Genomic DNA, 19,843 nt, shown 5'->3' on the forward strand with positions numbered 1-19,843 from the left:
ACTGGTACTTGGAATCCTGGCTGAGAAAAGGGTTTCTATTTTAGTGGTAGAATAAGCATGAGTCACTGGCCAAGGATTCTGTCAGACATCCTGCTTTCCTTTGCAGGGAGAGCGAGGATATTTTGGCTAGGCTATGGTTTAAACAGATGTGCAAAGGGGTTAGAGCTCAGGTATGGGATCAGGTAAACTGGATTTCCAAAGACTCCTCTGCCACTGACCATCTCTGTGATCTTTGGAAAGTAATTTGCCCTTGTTGGCCCTCACTCACCTGATTCATCTGTAACAGGAGGTTAATAAGAAAACGATGAGGAATAAAAATGAGATGTGGAGAAGGAATTCATGACAGGGGTTAACAGCGTGCACTCTGGTATCTCAGAGCTTAGTTTAAATAAATCCCTGTAATGCCACTTATTAGCTTTGTAACCTTGGGCAACTTTCTTAAATTTTCTGAACTCCCATTTCCTCTTCTGTAGAAGTGGGAGAGAATGTAATACCTCTTTATAAGGCTTTGCAGGATTAAATACTAAAATACATAGACAACACTTAGAATGCTGTCAGGTACTTAATGTGAGTACTTGACAAATATTATCATTCACAAAATATCAGGGACCTAGACAGAGCTTAGGATGTCTGATAATTAGTAGCTGCTGTTATTATCAGCATTATTTTAATTATGCTTGCCTTGGTTTTAAGATAAGATACTGTATGGTAATTTTGACCATCTATAGAAATTTCATTTACTTTGACTTGCCAGCTCCAAAGAGGGAAATGCTAAGGTCATGCATCAAACAGAAGTTTAAATGATTAATAATACCATGGCCTTTTGAATTCTATGGAGACAATCCTATTATAGTATTTAAGGAAGACATGTTGAGTGATGGCTGAGGAGTTTTTATCTTGCTAAATGCCCTGTGATTAAACCCATCATATCTCTGAACTAAATTGACAGTAAGGAGATTCTGATTTAAAGGCATGGTTTTGTGATAATTGGATACCAGAGTCAAGAAGAGACACTGGGAAATAATTTCAAGGGAGTTAGCATTAAAGAGAGAACTTGGTCTATAACTATTTTTGAAGTTTGTTAGACTCCCTAGTCTGTGACCAATCAGACAAGACTTTTTTTTTCCTTTTATGTCATTTTCTATGCATGCTTGCAAAGAATATACTCTATAATGGTTGGATTTTAATATTGTCTTTAATATAGTCTCTAACATTTGCATCACATCCAAAGGAAACCACATGGACATTAAGCAGTCATTTCCCATTGCTTCTCAATCTCCAGCTCCTGGCACCATTGATGTGCTTTCTGTATCTATGGATTTGCCTGATATGGATGTTTCATGTAGATAGAATCAGATGCTCTGTGGCCCTTTGTGTATGGCTACTTTCAGTTACCATAATGTTTCAGTGCTTCTCTCAATACTTCATTTTCAGGACAGAATAGCAGTACTTCATCATATGTATAAACCACATTTTGTTTACCATTCATCAATTGATTGACATTACAGCTTTTAGCCATCGTGAATAGTGTTGCTATCAAATGTCATGTACAAGATTTTATTTGAACCTGTTTTTGATTTATCAGAGTATATACATAGGAGTTAAATTGCCAAATGATATGGTAGTACTAGGCTTAATATTTTGTGGGAATGCAAACTGTTTTCCAAAATTGATACACCATATACATTCTCACCAGTAATTTTAGTGTTAGAGTTCTAGTTTCCCCACATCTTTATTAACACTTGTTATTTTCTGTTTCTTTTTTAAATTACTAGCATTTTAGCTATGATAAAGGGTGTGATTTTTGTATCTGATTATAGTTTTCATTGGCATTTCCCTAATAACTAGTGATGAATGTGTTTTTCCTGTGAGTTTATTGATTATTTATATAATGGTTTTTAGAGAAATAGTTCTTTGATTCTCAAAACTATATAGTTTTATTAAATTTATCTATTTTTCATGGTTAATGCTTTTAGGATTTATGATCTTTCTCCCTAAGTTTCATTCTAAGAGTTTTATAGTTTAAACTCTTACATTTAGGATTTCCATTTATTTTTAGTTAAATTTGTGTGACATAAGGGTTTTACCTTTTTCTTTCTTCACATATGAATATCCAGTTGTATTTCCCCCATTTGCTGAGGACTCTCTGTTTATCTATTGAATGGTCTTGGCATTTGTTTTCAAAAAACAACTGACCATAGAAAAAATGGGTTTATTTCTTGATTTTGAATTTGTTCTATTGAGGTATTTATGCTCATGCCAGCACCCCATTATTTTAATTACTGTAGCTTTATACTAAATATAGAAAAAAAAAATGAAAAGTTAGACCTCCAACTTCATTCTGCCTTTTGACAATTGATTTGGCTATTTAAAGTTTCTTGAAGTTCTATGTGAATTTGGGGATTGAATTTTCCATTTTTTGAGAATAGGTAGTTGGGGTGTTGGTAGGAATTATAATGAAATTTTGGATGACTTCAAGGCATGCTGTCCTCTTATCAATATTAAACATTCTAATCCATGAACCCAATATATCTTCCAAGTTGTTTAGGCATTCTCTAAGTTCGTTCAGTGATATTTTGTAATTTTCAGTGCACAAGTCTTTTGCCTCTTTAGTCAAATTTATTCATAGGTATTGAATTCTTTTTGACACTATTACAAATGGAATTGCTTTCTGAATATTCTTTTGGGATTGTTCTTGTTAGTGCATATGAATGCAATTGATTTTTCTATGTTGATCTTGGACCTTACAGTTCTGCTAAATTCATTTATTATTTCTCGTAGTTTTCTTATGGGTTCCTTGGGCTTTTAGTTTTTAATGCAAAAGAACATGTGAATTGAGATTCTTTTCTTTTAAGATAAGATGCTTTTTCTTTCTTTTCCTTACCTAACTGCTCTGGCTTGAACTCCTAATACAGGCTTGAATGGAAGTAGTAGAAGAAAACATCCTCGTCTTGTTCCTCATCTTAGAACACTGTTAGTCTTATGCAAGTTGTTTTATTCAGCTTTTTCGTTGACCAGAATCATCACAGAGGAGGAAAAGCTTATTTGTAGGCCTCAGGGTTTCAGAGTTCTCAGTTTATGAACAGCCAGCTCCATTCCATGGGGGCTCAATGGAGGCAGAGCATCTTGGCGTCAGAGTGTGACAGAGGGAAGCATTTTTCATCATGATCAAGGAGCAGAGGGACTCCACTCACCAGATACAAAATATATCTCCCATAGCCAAACCTCCCGAGAACCACTTCCTCCAGCCACACCCCATCTGCCTCCAGTCATCACTCAGTTAATATTATTATGAATTAATTTACTGATTAGGTTAAGGCTATAATCCAATCATTTCTCCTCCAAATCTTCTTGCATTGTCTCAAAGGTGAGCTTTTGGAGACACCACATCTAACCTATAATACCAGTAATTATGATATTAGTTTGAATTTTCATAAATGCCTTTCATCATGCTGAGCAAGTTCCCTTCTTTAAGTGGTTTTTACCATGATACATTGTTAGATGTTGTCAAATTTTTTTTGGTAGTAAAATCGTTATATATGTAATTTTATTGGAGCTATAATCCAAAATCAAACCATAGTAAACTAGTACAAGGTAATTGTGAGCCTATATGTTCCTGGGGGCAGAGCATCAAAACAAACTAAAATTAGTGGAACATACACCTATCTAAGTTATTAATGAATAGAATAAGTAGGAAAATATAAACAAGTATTTAGATGATTTTTAATAATATAACTTCATGTTTTGTATTTTGAAATTAACAGTATTTTAACTGTCCCTTAAGCATGTTTAAATAATGATCATAAGTGGCCTCAAGTTATTTTCACTAAATTCCAAGTAAAACTTCTAGATAACATTTTTTTAAAAAATAAAACAATAGCATTACAAACTACTGGCAATGTTCAAACAATTGGACAGAAAATGTATCAAACTATTTAATAAATATTTTCTTAATCATAATTTGGCTAAAGAATGACAAAGTTATAATTATGACTGCATAGGAGTCTAATGTTTCCCATGAAACAAAAATAAAATACAGAAAAAATAAATCTGTTCCTAAAAAGACTTTAAAATGGGCTGGGGTTGTGGGTCAGCAATAAAGCAGTCACTTAGTGTGTGCAAGGCACTGGGTTTGATCCTCTGCACCACATAAAAATAAAAAAATAAAGGAATTAAAATAAAAGACTTCAAAATATCCACAAAGAGGGCTGAGTTATGACTCAGTGGTGGAGCATTTTCAAATCATGCATGAGGCCTTGGGTTTAATCCCTATTACCCAAAACAAAATTTATACATAAAGAAATCCATACTTCGTTTAATAACAAGAATATACTCTGGATTTGAGACTGGATAAACTGAAGAAAATCAGAAAAAGAAGGTTTATCTCTATATATGAATTCTGGGTATTTAAAGCAGCTTGCATTTAGAGTAGTATCTCTCAAATCCATGGCATGCTTGAGGTATTTTACTGGGGTGATGGAAATATTCTACAACTATCTTATGGCAATGGTTTCCTAACATGGTAAATTTATACAAAATCATTGGTTCTGTAATAAAATTAGTGAAATTTATAGTAGATAAATTATACTTAGGCAAAATTTCTCTAACAAAATTTTTTTCTAAAGAAAGTTCTTTTTTTAAAGTTTTTTTTTAAAACTTTTTAAAAATTCTAAAGGTTTCTAAAGAAAACAATTTGTACCAAGATTTCTTTTTTATACCAAAATTTACAGATTTTTCTTAAGACTCCTTGGATAGTTAAAAGACTTTACTTAATTTTCAGAGTTCCGAATATGTTGATTTTTTACTTAAAAACAAAACAAAACAAACAAAAAGCAATGCTTTTGCTCTTTTGATGAAGGAATTAGGTATATGTCTCTACCATTTTTGAGGCCCTAGTTGTTTTAGACTCCCTTTTATTTATTTTTAAATGTACAAATACTAAGGATTTGAGCCTTTATCATCTCTTCTGGCCTGCTATAACATTCTTATTTGTTAACTCAGAAATGATTGTTAGAAAAACCCTTTAAATTCCTGTTTGGTTAATAAAACTTGTACAAAACCATGTAAAAAACAGACCTCATATTGATTCCTTTATCTTTTATGAGCATGATAAGCAATTTTCCCTGCAGTCTTTTCATTAGATTTATTCCCTTGACAAGGCAGTTCACATGTTGACTTCAAAAGTAATTGTAGACTGATCAGATCAGAGTATAATTTTGGATTTACATTTACATAAATCATTCACCCACTGTGAAACTTATTGTGTCAATTAAAACCATATCAGGCCACATTAATTTGAAGTGTGCGAGTAACAAGGTCTCCAATTTGGATTACAAATACACTACTAAAACTCTTTGCCTTATTAACAATACTGGATAAAGTTTAAGTTCAGTTCATAAAATCCTTTATAAATAATAATAAAAGCTCCACTCAGAATTATAGCTATATCTTGGTTGTTTTTTCATATAGATTCTTTATGTTTTTTTTCCTCTCCATTTTTATTCTTCAGCTTTTCCCTTCATTAAAAGTTTCTTTTCAGCCATTCAACTGGGTTTATGCCTTTAATTTGGGGTTCAAGTCCTTTAATCTTAGAGTCTTCCCTCTCCTTTTATTCCTTCTCGGCATAGATTTTTATTTTAAGTAGAAGGTTTATCTTTCAGGTCCTGAATGATGATATCACTGTGTCCTTTCCTGTCCCCTACTCAGTGTAGTCTCTGAGTCATGCACACTCAGCGGCAGTAAACAAAGGAGAATTCATATTTCAGGTCCCTAACTACCTTCTCTGAATCACAGAGGAACAGTAGGCCATTTCAGAAGTGCTGATCCCACGACCTATAGGTAGTCTAAAACTGCCAGCCCCACCTCAGCTTCCTTATGGATGAAATCAATAAGTGACATTCCAATATTTATTTATTATCTACTCAGTTACAGGCCTGGTGGTAGAAGTTTGGGAAACAAAAATAAGTAAAACAATGTCCTTAGCTTCAAGGACATGGAAGTATAAACAAATAAATTACAATGCTATGCTTAGTGTAAACATTAAAGCAAAAGAGGTACAGGTAACAAATGGTATATAGGTATATGTCGATGGTTATCAAGGTTGGCTCTCCATGATAGACTTTGAAGATAAACCTGATGGGGATCTTACTTGAAAAAAAATGGTCATGGGTTAACTAGACCAGATAAGGAATGTATTGTATGAATAGGGATTAGTTCACAGACTAAAACTTCCTGGGAGTCAGAGAGCCACAACCATGGACAAAGAGCCTTGTCAGGACACCAGTGATACCACTTTAACTGGATGCTAACTGAGCCTAGCATCACCACCTATAGGCAGTGGATGTGGTATAAATGTTTAAAAATATTGGTAATATTTACTAATTTTCCTGGTGTAAATATTTTCACTATGGGTGACTTCAAGATACCAATGTGATATCACTGAATGCAAAATTAGGAAATATATACAATTATACACTATTATATTACATATGAAATATTTCTCATAAAATTATATGTAAACAACCTCAGAAACATGAGAATTTGAGAAACATGAAAAGTTGCTGTTATTATTATACTTTGAATATTATTTTGTTTATAACATATGTAGTTCATTTAATATTTGATAGAATTACTTAAACACTGATGTAAATATTAGAAATTGGAACAATCATCCAAAGCCAAAAACCCCCTGGCTCTAACAGGCCACTGATGATGTCAGTGTCTACCCACTTTGGGGCCTTGGATATCATGCACTTGCCAGTAGAATATGTTTTAAAAAGTTCTCTGATTTTTTTTTTTTTATCTCTTCTTTCTAGTTTCAAAGTTTTAGGAAGAGCATAAGAGATAACATGCCAGACAAAACCCTGTTTTTTTCCTCCATACAGACAGGGGTCACTGTGCTTACCAAAGTGACATATTGACATAGTTCTCAATGTAGGAAGATCAGATAAACAAGGAAAACAATTAAAGACAGATTTCTACTGTAGGAATGTAATAGGTAGGCAAGTAGGGCCTGGAAATTTAACATGCTCCAAACAACCAAAGACTCAACGAAGAAATTTAAAATACCCCGCGAGATAAAGAAAAATGGAAACAAAATATTAAAACTTACCTGATACAGCAAAAGTGGCCATAAGAGGAAAGTTTATAACAAGAAATGGCTATCCCAAAAAAGAAGAAAATATCAAATAAACAACACTATACCTCAAGGAACTAGAAAAAGAATAAACTAAGTCCAAGATCGATAGAAGAAATGAAATAAAAATTAGAGCAGAAATAAGTGAAGGTCACAAAGACAGTAGAAAAGATCAATGAAGCTAAAAGTTGGTTCAGCAAACATTTGGCAGGACTCAGAATTAGAAAGCCAAACAATCAGAAGAGACTACTATGAACCTTATCTGCCAACAAATTGAATAACCTATAAGAAATGGACATATTCCTAGAAACAATAACTTACCAAGACTAAATGGACATAAATAGAAAATCTGAACAAACCACAATGAGTAAGGAAATGGAATTAATAATTCCAAATATCTCTCAACCATAAAAAAAAATTTTTAAAAAATGACTTCATAACATTTGCCAGAAAGCGGATGGATCTGGAGACTATTATGCTAAATGAAATAAGCCAGTCCCCCCAAATCAAAGGTTAAATGTGGTCTCTTATATGTGGATGCTAACACAGTGGGAACAAGGGGTTGGGGGAGAATAGACGTTTAGTAGGTTAAACACAAGGGAATGAAGGGAAGTGAGAGGGAAAGGAATAGGAAAGACAGTGGAACAATTTTGACATAACTTTCCTATGTACTTATAAGAGCACACCACAGTGAATCTTTACATATGTACAGCCACAAGATTGGAATTCTGATTAGAATAAGTTGTATTCTATGTTTGTATAAATAAGTCAAATTATACTCTACTGTCATGTATAACTAAAAAGAACAAAATAAGTAAATAAATAGAATTTATTTATTTATTTATTTTATGTGGTGTCAAGGATCGAACCCAGCACCTCCCACGTGCTAGGCGAGCACTCTACTGCTGAGCCACAGCTGCAGCCCCTAAAATAAATAGAATTTTAAGAAGTAAAAAATAATCCCAAATATCCCCGACCAAGAAGGAGGGGAAAAAAATAAAAAAGCACCAAGCCCAGGATCAAATGGTTTCACTGTAGAATTCTACCAAACATCTAAATCATACCTCAAATTTATACTTTAAATTCTTTGGAAACTCTTTTATAAAAAAAAAAAATTGATCAAGAAGAAAGAATACTTCCAAACTCACTTTATGAGGCTAACATTACCCTGATACCAAATTCAAGCAAACAAACTACATGAAAAGAAAATTATAGGACAATACTCCTGCTGACCATAAATGCAAAACCTCTCAATAAAATACCAGCAAACCAAATTCAAGTAGTCATTAAAAGGATTTTTACTGTGATCAAGGGATATATCCCTGGAGTGTAAGGATAGTTCGACATATACAAATCAATCAATGTGATATAACACCTTGACAGTAGGATGGACAAAAAAACCCATATTATCATCTCAAAAGATGCAGAAAATTAACAGAATTCAACATCTTTTCATGATTAAAAACTCTCAACATATTACGGATAGAAGGAACATACCTAAACAGACTATAAATTAAGACCCCACAGAGAGATATTACATAATCAATGGTGAAAAGTTCAAAACTTTGCCCCTAACACCAAGAACTAGACAAGGGTGTGTACCTTTTTGACAGTGGAGATATATATATATATACACACACACACACACACATATATATAAATAAAAGAAAAGGAAGAGCCAGGCATGATGGAGCACACCTGTAATCCCAGCAGCTGGGGAGTCAGAGAGAAAAGGATTGTGAGTTCAAAGCCAGCCTCAATAATGGTGAAGCGCTTAGCAACTCAGTGAGACCCTGTCTCTAAATAAAATACAAAATAGGGCTGGGGATGTGGCTTAGTGCCCTTGAGTGAAGGAAGGAAGGAAGGGAGGAAGGAAGGGAGGAAGGGAGGGAGGGAGGGAGGGAGGGAGGGAGGGAGGAAAGTAGGTTAGTCTCCTTTTGCTGGTAACATGATCTTATGTGTAGAAAACCCAGAAGACTCTACCAAAAATCTGTTAGAACATTTAAATTCAGTAAAGTTGCAGGGAACAAATATCAAACCACAAAAATTAGGAGCATTTCTTTATGCTAACATTGAAATATCTGTAAGAGAAAATCAACCCAGTCACAAAAAAATAAATAAAAAATAGGAGTAATTAAACAAGGATGTAAAGATCTATCTATTGAAAACTGTAAAATATTGATTAAAAACAATTGTAGATGACAAATAAATGGAATGATACCCCATGTCCATAGATTAGAAGAATATATTCTTACAATGTTTCTTAAAATAATACATATAGATGCTCAACAGACACTTGGAAAAATCACGTCACTAATCATCAGGCAAATACAAGTTAAAATCATAAGGACATATCAGTCCAAAACTGTTCAAAAGGACAAAAGACAATAAATGTTGATGACGTTGTAGAGAAACGGGAATACTTGTCCACTTTTGGTGGAAATGTAAAGTAGTACAGTCATTATGGAAAATAGTATGAAAATTTCTCAGAAAACTGAAAATATAATTATCCTATGATCCAACAGTCCAACTTATGGGTGTATGTTCAAAGGAATTTTAAGGTATTATGCCAAAGAGATAGCTACATTCTCATGTTTCTTGAAGCATTAGTCACAACACCTAAGACCGGTCCATCATCAAATGAATGGATAAAGACAACGTGGTATATATACATATTGGAATAACATTTGTTCTTTAAGGGAGGCAGGTTATCCTGTTATTTGTGACAATGTGGAATAATGAACCCTGAGGACATTCTGTAAGTCAAATAAATCAGACATAGAAAGACAAACACCACATGATTTCAAAAATGCAGAAATTTAAAAGCTGAACTTGTAAAAGTAGACTAGAATAATGATTATCAGAGCCCAGGGGAGAGATGTAAATGAAGAAAGAGATTTTGATCAAAAAGTACACAGCTTCAGTTAGATGGCACAATAAGTCTTAATGATCTATCACAGAGAGTGATGACTATAATAAATAATTCATTGTATATTTCTAACGTGTTTAGAAGGTTTTAAATGTTTTCACCCCTAAAATGATAATCATGTGAGGTAACAGATTTGTTAATTAGCATTTCATTGTGTACACACATTAAAAATTAAACCATACCCCATATATTGGTGCAATTATTATTTGTCAATATTTTTAAGAAGAATAAAAATAGATGTATGTGTACTGATATAGGAAACTCTAAAAGATATACTGAAAGTAAATAAAGGAAATTTCAGTTAAAAAAAAAAAAACATGCCATTGGTTGGTGACTTAAACTAGAATCATTTATTTATCATAGTTCAGGGGGCTGGAAATCCAAGAATAGGGTGCTAGCAAAGACATTTATAACTCTGAATGCATATATTAGAAACAAAGATCTAAAATCAATAATCAACTTCCACTTTAAAAAAACTAGACATATAAGAGCACGTTAAACTCAGTAAGTGAAGAAAAAAATAATATATATTAGAAACCAATAGAACCGAAAATTGAAATACAACAAGAAAATCAATGAAAACAAAAGCCAGTTCTTAGAAAGTTCAATAAAACTGATAAACTCTAGCCAGCCTAGCCAAGAAGAGAGAAGACACAGAATACTAATATAAAGAGGAACATTACTACTGAACATTAGAAGGATAATAACAAATTGGATAACTTACATAGATTGATTCATTTTAAAACATGTTTTATATTTAAATTAAATATAAAAATAATGGGGCTCATTTCCTAGTGCCAAGAAAAAAAAATTCAACAAAAATCTAGAACTAAGATGAACCAAAGCAAGTTAACAGGGCCCAAGGTTGAACTATAAATGTAATTGCTATCCTATAAACCAGCAATGAGCAATTGGAATTTAATATTAAAAACATAAATTAATTTACATTAGTATCAAAAATGTTTTCTATAATTCTAACATAATAAGTACAACATCTAGATGAGAAAAACCAAAAGCCCCTAATGACAGGAATAAAAGATGTAAATAAATGGGGAGTTAGCCCAAGTTCATATATAATGTTATAGTTTAGAAATGGAGTATCCCCTAAAAGTTCATGTGTAAGGAAATGCAATAATATTCAAAGGTGAAATGATTAACTTATAAATATTGCAATATCACTGCATTAATCTGCTGATATGGATTAAATGGGTGGTGACTATAGGCAGGTAGAGTGTAGCTGGAAGAGGCAGGTCACTGGGAGAGTGCCTTTGGGTATATATTTCATCCCTGGAAAATGGCATCTTATTTGCCATGTCTTGAGTTGCTTTCCTCCTCCACACCCTTCCACCATGAGATCCTCAGACCAGAGTCTGGAGACCATCAGCCTGAACCTCTGAAATCATATGCCCAAATTTTCCTCTTCTGTGTGCCCTCATGAGGTCTTTTGATCACAGTGATGCAAAAGCTAACTAAAATAGGAAGGTTCAACATGGTTAAGATGTCAGTTATTGCCACTTGTTTGACAGATTTGATACAATCTCAATCAAAATCCATCAAGTCATTTCATAGACCTTGGAAAACTGATTCTAAAGTTTGCATGGAGAATCTAATACAATACTAAGGAAGAATAAACTCTGTCTTGACTTCAAGGCTTACCATAAAGTTACAAAGATAAAGACACTATGTCATTGGTAAAAGAATTGAGACATGGATCAATGAAACAGAACAGAGAATCCTGAATAGACCCATGCAAATTTATTCAGCTGATCTTTGATAAAGGAGCTAAAATATTTGGTAGTCAAATAATAGTGCTCCATTACTATAGTTTTATGAAATTCATTCTCTAGTTTGACTTTTAAACTTTTGTAGTCCTGCACCCTTACATGCTATCTGTTGTGAAACTGCTTGTGTCATTATTCTGTGTTGCCATGAAGTGGCATTTACAAAAGATCAGGAACAAAGGTATTCAGGTTAATACTGCTAAAGAAAGAGTTAAGTGTTTCCACAGCCCGGCTCTAGAAAGATATCTACATAATACATTTTGTAAAGGAAAGAATCACCCTGTGAAGAATGTTAAATTGATACAGTGGAGTGTTTCACAGGTGGTTTTTTTTTTTTTCCAATGACAAAGAGAAACTTCACTGAAAATCTCAAATTATTCATCTCTATAAAACACAAGTTGATTTTAATTATTTTTAAAGGAGGAATAAGAAAAAAAAACTGTACTGTTCATTCCTTTCAGCAGATGTCAATTTTGAAAAGGAGATAAGAGATGCATGTATAGAGAGTTAGAGGCCAACACAAATGATGGCGTGTACTTTAACACTGATGTGAGAGGTACAGTCCATGAATGCTGTACCAACCAGGGAACAGCAGACCACCAAGGGCAGCAACAGCTAAAGAAGAGACACTTACACCAATCCTCCAAGGAAGGACATGATTGGAATAGATGCAGGGATGAAGGAGGGCATTACACATTAAAAGAAGACCTTAATTAAGTGAAATATAAGGATATGAAAGCTGGATTACTTGAGGCAAATAAAATAGAGACAGTCTGGGTGTGGTGGTGCATGCCTATAATCCCAGCAGCTCAAGAGACTGAGGCAGGAGCATTTTGAATTCCTAAGCAATTTAGACCCTAAGCAAATTAGTGATACCCTGTTTCTAAATTAAATATAATAAGGGCTGGGGATGTGGCTCAGTTAAGCACTCCTGAATTCAGTCCTTGGTACCAAAAAAGTAAATAAATAATAAAAATAAAGAAATAATTTAATTATATAAAGTTATACTTTTAGACTAATGATAATCTCAAAGTTAGAAGAGACAGGAGTTTTCTTTTGACTGAACACTTACTGTGCTCACGGGTCCCTACACGGGATCCTTAGCAAATGGCCACTCAGTCTTTAACACCTTTATCATCCCTCCTCTTGCATCACTGAACAACCCTGGCTATTAGAAGATGGTTTGTTGCATGGAGCCTATGGCTAGCCCCTTAATTTCTACTCCTTGGTCTTATTCAGTTCTCTAGAAAAAAGTCTCTTCAAAAGTGCCAGTAAGTCCTCCAGGCTGCCCTATAAATATCTAGTTCTGCTTCTGCCATCTACCTCTGTGGGAAATTAAATATCAGGGGAAAGAATGTAGAGCTGACCTTCAAGCTATTATGAAGAAAACAGGCACACTTAAAAGTATGAAATAAACTGAAGGAATTGGAGATTAACGTGTGGATAATACAACCATATGACAAGGAAGTGATGGAAAATTATGCCAAAATAAACTGAAATCCTATTAGTTCCCTGGAAGGGACTAAGGAAAATAATCACAATAAAAACTAAAAAGAACTCAGGTATCAGAAAAAAAATTGTTCTCCTTTACTCTCTCTCTTTCTCTTCACTTATAGAGAAGTCTTGGAAATCACAAAATTCGCAACTCAGAGAGTAGAAGTGCTACTTATAAATGAATAAGACTCTGACCTTTAGTTCTCCATGAATATGATTTCCCTTGAAAAATAAACTCTACAGCTACTTTAAATCCTTTTTTATTTTTTCCTCAGTACTGGGAATTGAACTCAAGAGTTCTTAACCACTGAGCCACATCCCTAGCTCTTTTTATTTTTTCTTTTGAAGCAGGGTCTCAGTTAGTAGGGCCTCACTAAGTTGCTGAGGCTCTGGGTTTGAGTTTGCAATCCTACTGCCTCAGCCTCTCAAGTTGCAGGGACTGCAGGTGTGTGCCACCACGTCCCACTCAAATCATTTTTTGCCAATAATTTGCACCTTTGTCTTTCATAAAGCCGCTGACAACTATTGAAATTGCTTTGTGGGACTTACATTTTTTTCCCTCCTTTCTGCAACACTTTCCACTGGAACTGCTAATGACAGACAGAAGGAAGACATCTAGAAGGTGAGGGATAGAGGGAAGTAAGGTCAAACCAAAAAATAGTCAAGCTGTGGCTTGTTGGAGCTGGGAATGTAGTCACTTCTGGTATCCTCATGGACCCTGGACCTTTTCATCATTTGCTGGGATCTATGATGTTCTCATACACACCTCTCATTCTCACTGTTGCAGAGTGATGTTAAGTCAAACTGGTGGCCTTTAGCTTATATAGATCTAGACACTAGACTAAAAGCTATTGTCCATATACATAGACCCCAGAGCCTAAAATTAGTTATATAACCAAGACAGGGCTGTTCCCCTGATCCTCACACAAAGGAAAGTTAGGAGAGGAAATGAAAAATCTACAACACAGACCACTAGTTTTGTTTTAAAATCCATAAGAATATGTGATATAATGAATTCCTTAGGTCATCTGAATAAGAGGGTATCTTAAAGCCACTTTAACAGGAAGAATTCAAAGGCTGCCGGGCCATTAGCATACGAACAGGACTCTAAGGGACATTTCCCATGTACTTGCAGACTGATGAAATTCTATTTATGTTGCCCCACACTGGTCTCTTCTGCACCTTCTCAGCATTTCCAGTAAGGATAGTTCTTCATGTCCCTCTGTCTCTCACAAGCTGATCATCAGGAAAAAAAAAAAAAAAGCTGTGCTCAGATGTGTGTGCCCAACTGATAACCAAGGTCCTATATTAGTTTCCTGTGACCACTGTAACAAGTTATCACTAACTTAGTAGCTATAAACAACACAACATTTGTGATGATAGTTCTGGGAGGTCAGAAGTCTAAGGTGAGCTAAGATGAATGTGTGAGCAGGGTGGTTCCTTCTTGAGGTCCAGGGAAGAGTCTGCTACTTGTCCCTTGCAGCTTTAAGGCTGTTGGCATTCTTTGATTGCTGTTATTCCAGTATCTGCTACTCTTATCACAATGCCTTTTCCTCATCTGAAATGAAATCTCCCTCTGCCTATCTCTTCTAAGGACCCTTGTGATTTTGTTTAGGGCCCACCTTTATAACCAGGATAACTGTCCATTTTAAAATACTTACCATATCTACATAACCTCTTTTGCTATGTAAGGTTATGTTTATAGATTTGGGGGGCTGAGGGGCTGAGGATACAGCTCAGTTGATGGAGTGCTTGCCTAGCAAGTGCAAGGCCCTGGGTTCAATCTCCAGCAGTGCGCGCACGCGCGCACACACACACACACACACACAGATTTCAGGGATGAAGATTTAGACATCTTTGGGGATCGTTTTTCAACCTATCACAGCTCTTCCACTGGATTACACTCCAAGTCTTGGTTCATCCTTCAGGATGAGTTCTCTGCCAACGTCCTAAACCCACTCTGTGGACACAGCCTTCAATTTAACTGAGAGCAGGCCAGTACTGGCTTTGGTAGGTATTTTCACAATCTCTCTTCACTTAAAACACAAAACCCATAGGCAAATGTTGTGTAGATAAAGAACTCTCTCTCTCTCTCTCTCTCTCTCTCTCTCTCTCTCTCTCTCTCTGTGTGTGTGAGAGAGAGAGAGAGAGAGAGAAAGTGTTATTCTTAAGTTCATCAGAAAGGGACAAACCAAACCAGCACTGCAATCCAGGGCCCTGTCTTCTTTATCAGTCTAAAACTCTGAGAATCTGAAAAAAATTGCAACCTCACCTTGTTCCATTTTCCAACTTACTTCCACTCAGACTGGAGAAACCACAGGTCACGTTCTTCCTCTTGTTGCCATCTCCTACATGGAAGAGTTTGGCTGCAGGCAAAAATTCAACGTGTGATGCTTCAGGCAGTTACAAGATTTTGCCTGGGTCTCCAGGAGAGGCTGCCATCCATCTGACACCATGCTTGGTGGGCAACCACTGTGCAGAAGTTTTCTGGACAGAGTTACTGTCAAAGACACAGCCTCCAGCCCATGGCCTCCAACCCCAGCCAGTCATGCACATAGGCCTATCTTCCTTCCTAACCTCTGTCTCTATGTTTAGAGACCTCCTTAATGGGAGCTTGGCTGAGGCATTTTTCTCCCCTCTGAATCAGTTCCTTGCTACTCATAGCTTTCTCCATTCTTTCTTCTCCAGCTCATGGCTTCATAAAGAGGCAGAAGCCTTCTGGTTGGGTCTCTGTGGCACTGAGATGATGCATCTCACCTGTGCTGCATCCATGTGACCCTGGCTCAGCGTTCTTTCACGGGAGTAAAGGCAGCATTGGTGAGCTGGCACTTCATTTTGTCTCTTGCTAGCACTTTTGCAGGAAGTGCACAGAGGCTTGAGTGTTACTTTGAGTGTGACTCACTATCCTAGATGGCCACCCTAATGCTTGTTTGCCCACACAACCTGCGAGCCCCACCTTTCCTGCTCCACATACTCAGTGCCTACTCATTTTTTCAAATCCCAGTCTAATTTCCATCACATGGGATGAGCGTCTTATGGTTTGACACTCTACTTCTTGTTCCCTTTTACTACTCTATGTGGTTTCTATTGGCTTTGAGGGATTTACGTCTTTCTTCTGTAAAGGATTTTTCTTCTAATACAACCTCATATAACCAGATGTCTTTAATAGCAATTTAAAAATATTTGATTGTCCAGTCAACTTATACGACTGGTTAGAGAATAATTGATTGCTTATGATATTATTTGCTAGGAAAGCTAAAGAATTAGGACACAGACCCATTACAATCATAGTGTGGTGGTCACTTATAGAGCTCCTGAAGACTAGACAAAAAATTATCAATTGAGACAGTTCCCTTCTTCCCAAGTTCCCACTGGGATCTTATTTCATTTTTAGGGGAAAAAAACCCTACTTTTGTTTTACCTTTTTTTTTTTTTAAGGTAGCTGCTGCATGTATAACAGAGCAGGATATTAAATGCCTAAGAAAAGCAGATGAAACAGGGAAAGAAGAATTTTTCCTAGATCCAAATCCTGGAGCATCTGAACTTGTTGGAAAGCAATTTGATATATTAATTAAGGATTAATACACTCACCAATGACTTCATTGTGTGCATGTGTATGTATTTAGTAAATAACCTTTCCAAATTTTTCTAATATTTGTTACCCTCAAATATTTGAGTAATAAGTATTCATGTTCACCTTCTTCCTCAATAATTTGTCATAGGGCTGGGGTTGTGTCTTAGTGGTAAAGTGCTTGCCTAGCATGTGTGAGGCACTGGGTTCAATTCTCAGCACCACATATAAATAAAGGAATAGAATGAAGGTCCATCAACATCTAAAGAAAATTTTTAAAAATTGTCTTAATCATTTCTCACATTTGTATGGTTCTTCAAACTCTCAAAATGTCTTCACATGTACAAGTTTTTGAATGTACTGTCATAGCACCTGGTGTTGAATAGACATTCAAGAACAAAAATGAGGTGGATGGTCAAGAGCACTATTGTGGATGAAATAAGTGAGGTTTCCATATCCTTTTTTACATACAATATCAGGGAGTCTCTGAGAGTTACATGATTTGCCCAGCGAGGCACAGTTGTGAACACCTGTAATCCCAGCAACTTGGGAGACTGATGCAGGAGAATCCCAAGTTCAAAGCCAGAATCAGCAACTTAGCGAGACCCTATCTCTAAATAATATAGAAAAAAAAGGGACTGGGGATGTGGTTCGGTGGTTGAAAAATTTCTGTACCAAAAAAAAAAAAAAAAAGATTCGCCCAGGGGCATGGATCCAGTAAAAGGTCCAGTAAATTCACAAACCATCATTGGATTCCCTGGATTCCTGGCTTCTAGTACAGATAGTGATGTTCCTAATTAGTACTTATAAAACAATTAATTCAAGTGTTATATTTTAAAGCATGATTAATTTCTCAAAAACAAGAAACTCACTTTGTAGAATATATTAAGTTATAATGCTTAACCCAAAGATGAGCTATTTGGTCAATCTATCCATCTTTATATTGTATTTGAGACATCTAAATATGGCAAAGATTAATATTTCTGATAATCTCTGTAGCAATGTTTTAAAAAAATGAAACTGTCAGTCTTACTCTTTTCCAGATGAAGCAAAATATTACGTTTTTTCCCTACCATCTTTATCTTTTGGTTTATCAATAGCTCAGTTTAGAATATGGATCTTTCTATTCTGTTCCTTCAAGCAAAATAATTTAATATATAAGGTAAATTTATCTAGCCAAATAATGTCTCCACATCTTGCTGTACTCTCCTATAGAAGAAAAAAAATAATACATTTTCAAAAATGAAAAATTTGCTGAAAGTGCTTTTCTATCTAGGCATTTCTTTTCCAGTTACAAAAGTTTACAATGAAATAAAAACATCACTTGTTTTCAGTTGTACAGTTATTATATGGATCTAAAAATGTCCCCTAAAAGCTCATATATTAGGTAATGTAACAATATTCACAAGAGAAAAGACTGGACTATGAGAACTATAGCTTCATCAGTAGATCAATCCATTTGATGGATCAATAATTTGAAAGGACTACTTAGTGGTAACTGTGGGGCACAGATGGAGAAAGTAGGTCTCTCTCTGGGGGCATGCCCTTTGACTTTATCTTGTCCCTTGCTCCTCTATCTTATTCTTTACTTCCCTGATGCCATGAACTGGATAGCTTTCCTCTGCCAGGCCCTTCCACCATGATGTTTTGCCTCATCTTGGGCTCAGAGAAATGCAATCAGCCCACCATGTACTGAACCCCAGAAACCATGAACCCCCAAACACTTTCTCATCAGATATTTTGGTCATTGCAAAAATAAATAAATAAATAAATAAATAAATAAATAAATAAATAGCTAGATAGATAGATCACACCCCAAAACTTGCAGTGTTTATTTATTATTACACTATGGTATGAGACATGAGAATAGGAAGTAACACAATTATGCTTCTAGGTTACATTCCAGGGAGAATCCAGCATCAGATACTAATGCCACTTCAATCATCTTCCTAGGATGTATTTTTAAAATATCTTTTCCGTTTATCAACTCATTTAAATATAAGTAATGAAAAAAAATTTGTGCAGGTTTATGCTTTCTCCACATTTTTCTAAAAGTGTTGCCCATGATCTTCAGTAGCATTGTTCACGTCTCTAGGACCAGAGATTGAATACCTCAATATAAGCTATTAGTGTGACCACTAAACCTCATTTTATTGATCTGTAAAAGGGACCACAGCTCACCTCCCAAAAGTTCTGTTTTATCTCTGATACTTTTTATTTGCTTGGTTTGAATTTGCAGAGGTTTGGCTTGACTTTTATTAATTACTGTCTCTTTCTGTTTGGCAAACAATGGTTTGCAACCCAATAACATACCTTCCTTTACTGGTGATGAACCAAAAATATTATTTTAACTTTCACAGAACACATGTGGTTAAAATAATTTGTTACACTGAAGATGTTAGCAAATATCTTGGGAGCCAGAATACAGGTTTACTCTTAGAATAGACTCCCTTAAATCCCTGCTAACTCTGTGATGGCAGGTGAGACCTCTGTGACCTGGCAGAGTTGTACTTCTATTGTTTCTGCTTTGGTCTATTTAATATGTTCAACTGTCTAAAAAGGAAGTCTCCTGTACCTCAGAGACTGTAGCCCTTCAGACCAGACCCTCCACACACACTACTTTCATTCACCTTCCTGGGGAAGGGTCTTGTGACAAGATTCCAATTATATAGTATAATATAAATAGCATTAAGGATTAAAATATTAATGTGCAACTCTCATTTAGAGGAAAGGCAGCCTGTTTTATGCTATTACAAATAAGTGAATGCATGAAATAAATCTGATAAGGATCGTGTATCTTTTATCCTGTGGTGACTAATACAATATCCTTCTGAGACAATAAACACTGACTAGTTGCCAGACACTGCACTAGTATTTTACAGCCACATTTCCTTCAGTCTTTAAACGTTATTACTACTGCAGCTTTACTATGA

The sequence above is a fragment of the Spermophilus citellus genome (assembly GCF_964194105.1).
Source record: "Spermophilus citellus genome assembly, chromosome: 1".
NCBI classification, from domain to species: domain Eukaryota; kingdom Metazoa; phylum Chordata; class Mammalia; order Rodentia; family Sciuridae; genus Spermophilus; species Spermophilus citellus.